Genomic DNA, 5,000 nt, shown 5'->3' with positions numbered 1-5,000 from the left:
AAAATTGAAGAAAAGAAATTAAGTGGGGTTCTACCCCCTTTTCTGTTCTGTCGGACCAATCACTGCCTGAACTGACGGAGTCCTGTACCTCCTTTCGCTATATAAAATAGTATGGGATGGTTCATTCATGAACCATCAAATCCAAAACAAAATTCTATGGAATCATAACATAAAAGTAGAAAAGAGTGTTCAGATCTAGTCATATCATTAGATTATATTGACAATTCCAAAAAACTACTCATACTATCATCATAGTATGATGACAGTTGGGCGGATATGCCCCTATCGTCTAGTGGTTCAGGACATCTCTCTTTCAAGGAGGCAGCGGGGATTCGACTTCCCCTGGGGGTACTACGAAAGGAAGTTGATCATGGATTATCAATAAGCCTAGAAGGAATTCTTCCTGGGTCGATGCCCGAGCGGTTAATGGGGACGGACTGTAAATTCGTTGGCGATATGTCTACGCTGGTTCAAATCCAGCTCGGCCCAAAAATTCGCCGCTCCATGAATATGATATAACCAATGATATAACCAATTTGTCCCCCAGAAACAAAAATACCTGATCCGTAAAAGAGAAAGAGTCCATTTTTGTTTCTCTATCCATGTTTTTCTCATTCGTTCTGATCTTTTCTTTCTAACGATCTAGATTCATAATACTTAATCAAAGCAAAGATTATGAAAGGAAAAATCGTTTTTTCTCAATGAAAGGTTGATTATCTATTTTTGGCAATAAAATAAAATAAACACAGGTTACTAGTAATCCGTGTCACTTTCACTATAGTCCATATCTATGTGTTCTATGTGTATATGATATCAGTTAGTATATCATTCGTGTCTCTGTTACAACGCGACGAAGAAAATGTTTTTCTGAAACCATTAAGAATATGTATACCATACACCTCGCTGGGATTGTAGTTCAATTGGTCAGAGCACCGCCCTGTCAAGGCGGAAGCTGCGGGTTCGAGCCCCGTCAGTCCCGAACTAGGATCCGACCGATGAATGGAGAAATGAATTTATCTATTTTCCGTGAAAAAGGAGACAGGGGGCAAGATCTAATCCCCAGTGGAGATCCTTATTTCTTTTGTTTTTCATTTCGCATTTATCATCAGACAAATACAGGAATTTCCATTTCTTCCACTAGTGCCGAGTGATAAGGGAGAGACATAACATATATAGATTCGTACAATCGGTGGTATTCCTATATTTAGTATTTTAAGAGATACTCGTCTGACTTTCTTTTTCGATTTTCTTGATAAATGAAATAGAATAGAGTGCTCCTATTTTTACCGAGAGTACATACGCAAATTGTATTCGTTTATTGTACAATACATAATGAACTTAACATAATTACCTCGACAGAGTACTTGTCAGGTTAAACGACAACCCTTTTTAGCTTCGACTTTGTTTGTGTATCCTCAATGACTAATTGGAAACAATCTATCTCATTCTCATTTAAATTGCACACTGAATTTTTGATGTATGCCTTCCAGTCCCAATCGAAGAAAGAGATACTAATCAAATAAAAGAAAAGACCAAGCAACGTTCCTTTTTATTAAATTTGTTGGAATTATATTAGATCTTTTATACTTAACCCGTCCTTTTTCCATCTCACTTCTACTCTTTGGATCTGTGTGTGATTCATAGAATACCAGTCATATAATACCTCATAATTGTATGTACATAATTGTATGTATAAGTATAACGAAGGAGGAGTATATAAGGAAGACGGTAGGGTTATTTATAGAAAAGAAAAAGTGGAAAAGGATGAAAATTCAATGGGATTCTTTATTGGATCAGGAATCCCATTTCAGATTTAGTATGGATAAAGGATCTTCCTATGTTATACTATTCAATTCTCGACGATGAATCGATTTGATAGATCAGATATTGTTATTCATAATATTGATCCGATTCAGTATCATCAGGATGCAATTCATCCCATTGAATTTACAGGAATCAAATTTCTCATCTCTATGGGATTAGATCCCGAGTTATTGCGAAGTAAAAAAACAATGAGATTATGGAAGTAAATATTCTCGCATTTATTGCTACTGCACTGTTCATTCTAGTTCCTACTGCCTTTTTACTTATCATCTACGTAAAAACAGTCAGTCAAAATGATTAATTTGACTGAAACTTGATTTATTAGTTCTTATCAATGATTGAATAAATGAAAGAAACGGATTCAAACTCCAAGTCTTAAATGAAATGATCTGTCTGGAATCATAAGTATCTGAGATAATAAGTATCTGAGATAGTAGTATCTGAGCCGAGATAGTATGGTATAGTATTTATTATCCTATTAATGATTTTCATAGAAAGTTGTACTGTATACAGATATAGGCTTTTATATAGAGAAAGCCTATATCTAGGTCAATATACAATATGTATGTACATAGATTAGATGTATATCTAAATAGTACATCAAAATAACAGTCCAATTCTATTATTTTTTTGGCTACATTTACTTGTGTGGATTTCGATCAATTCAAAATAATTGAAGACCAACTCTTCTAATTCCTGGCTTTCTTAGAATTTATATATATATAGGTATAGGTCCCGAGATCTATCAAAGGAATCAATGGAGCAAGACAAAAAGAGTATGGGCATATTCTACTATAAATTAAATAAAAAAAAAGATAAAAGAAAACGAAACCAAAGAAAAGAATCTTTTTCTTTTTTTAGATTTCCCATCTCAAGAAGTCATTGCTTGATCTATTAACAGATGATCTGCGGAGTTCTATTCCATGATAACTTCTTCAGATTTGAAAAAGAAGTAGATTAATAGAGTAGACCTTCCCAATTTTTTATGCTTAAACATGACATGAGATGAGTCAAAAAAAGCATAAAAAAATCTCTAGGAGTCTAAAAAAAAGGTGAAATGCGCGATATGTGGATCGCTCAACGGAAGAAAGATCTAATCTTATTATGTGTAGAACCTCTTTGGACAACAACTAGTCATTTCCAATAGAAAGTATGTATTGTCGTAATCTAATATAATTAGAATAGCGGAACGGCTTTCTCTTCTCTTAGAACAGTAAAAGTAAAGAAAGAGGGAAACAAATAAAGAAAAAAAGAAAAAACCAATTTCAGATTTTTTCTTTTTGTAATATCCATAATTCTGGTAAGAGCTGGTTTATCAAAATAGAATATTTAGGAAGAATTCGGTTGGAAAAAATTTCCTATCATGCGTAGATTTAGGTTTCGAAATACAACTATAGTAATCATTCATTCTTTGATCGAATGGTTATTATTCATTATTGTATTTTCTTATTCATTACTGTATTTCAGTATAATTTTGAAACAGAGACATTCTTTTTTTAAAGCTTTGCAAAACGATCAATTAAACAATTGATAGAATTCAATTACTCAATCGATTACTCGATTAGTAGTACCCCTAGAGTCCACTCCTTCCCCATACTACGAGTGAGAGGGAAAATGTAAAGACTACCATTAAAGCAGCCCAAGCGAGACTTACTATATCCATATAAATTATGTCTCCTATCTCTATGAAGGAATTATTCCATTATTGATCAATAATCATAGTGGAATCAATGGCGCAGAGTCAAAATGGAATTCTGACTTAACTTAAGGCTATTGATGAACCAATCCAATGAATCTACTCGTAACAAGATTATAAGATTTCTGGTAGAATCGGGAAGCATTAAGCATAAATACAATACACACACCTTTTCTCGGAAAATGAAATAACAAAGGAATACTCCTATCCCAATGGAACATGTAGGAGTACTAAGACCTATTGTTTGTTACCCTTTTTCATAAGCAAAAGACATCAAAATATACCATCAAGATAGATAACTATCTATCAGATACCTCTATTTCCTATTTGATCTAAGCCTTACTGTTTTTTTTGTGAAAGAATGGGGAGACACCATCACCAGTATTACATACATTCTTTCTTTTTTTCGTAATCCCCCTATCTTACACGGGCAAAGAAATTCCTACACGGGCAAAGAAATTTTTTTGTTTCTTCAACTTTTACTTTTACTCTTTACTCAATAAGAGCCGACCAACTATCCTGATTGAATGTTTGAGTACTCAGAGACTCTCGTGAGTCTGGATACAAAGTATCTTCAGTCCTTTCCACAACTTCTAAATTGATTTCCCATCAGCCTATCCAATCGAATTCCAGACAGAGTCAGTAGACACAACGGTGGTAGTGTAAAATAATTAGGAATTCTTGATAGTCTTTCGTACAATCTCTTCTTCAATCCTAGTAGCAAAAATGGAGTGTCCTTTAGGAACCTTTGGATACCAAGATTTCCGACCTCTTACTTTCGTAGTTTTGAATCCCAGAATTTACTTTCACTATTTATTTATTCTACTTATAAAATAAATGTCCGAACCAATCATAATCATATTAAAATCATAATCATATTAATAAGTAAGGCTTACTTCATCCCTATTTGTACCGGTTTGGGCCACACCCAAAGCCCGGATTTTTAGAAAAAAATTGACTTTCTTTAAAAAAATTGACTTTCTTTATAGAACTACAGATTCTAAAAATAAAGTATCGATAGGCTTATCCTTTTGCCTCTCCTTCTCCGGGGACAGAATTCGTCGAGTTAAATCAGCAGAATAAGAAATCCCAAGTTTTTTGTTGATCAGGCGACACCCAGATTTGAACTGGGGATAAAGGATTTGCAGTCCCCCGCCTTACCACTTGGCCATGTCGCCAAACCAAATTCGATCCAAATAAGATAAAAAATAGATTTCTGGTCAAAGACTGAAAAATTCAGGGCAAATTGGAACCATTAACTATTTGTTTTGTTGTTTTGAATTAGCGAAAGGTTCTTCAATTTGTATCTCAAATTGTTGCGTTTCCTTAATGGCATAACAAAATCAAATTGATTTATGACTAATTCAGTATCAATTATTTTCAATAATCAATCTTTTTCAATTTCAATTATAACAATATAAATTATAACAATATATATGTGTATATGTAAACCTCAAAACAGAAATTGTTACACAGATAC

The 5,000-nt window shown here is 33.5% G+C and overlaps 2 non-coding genes across 2 annotated transcripts; one reads left to right on the top strand and one right to left on the bottom strand.

Moving 5' to 3' along the window:
• The first annotated feature begins 905 nt into the window (after positions 1-905).
• TRNAD-GUC (transfer RNA aspartic acid (anticodon GUC)) lies at positions 906-979 on the top strand. Its single transcript has one exon. It is a non-coding gene; the product is annotated as a tRNA-Asp (tRNA).
• Positions 980-4,627: 3,648 nt separating this feature from the next.
• Positions 4,628-4,698, bottom strand: TRNAC-GCA (transfer RNA cysteine (anticodon GCA)). Its single transcript has one exon. It is a non-coding gene; the product is annotated as a tRNA-Cys (tRNA).
• Between the last annotated feature and the right edge of the window lie 302 nt (positions 4,699-5,000).

This window comes from Musa acuminata, unplaced genomic scaffold, assembly GCF_036884655.1.
Source record: "Musa acuminata AAA Group cultivar baxijiao unplaced genomic scaffold, Cavendish_Baxijiao_AAA HiC_scaffold_759, whole genome shotgun sequence".
Lineage (NCBI taxonomy): Eukaryota > Viridiplantae > Streptophyta > Magnoliopsida > Zingiberales > Musaceae > Musa > Musa acuminata.
Note: the sequence above shows the minus strand (reverse complement) of the source record. Positions and strands in the feature narration are given on the sequence as shown.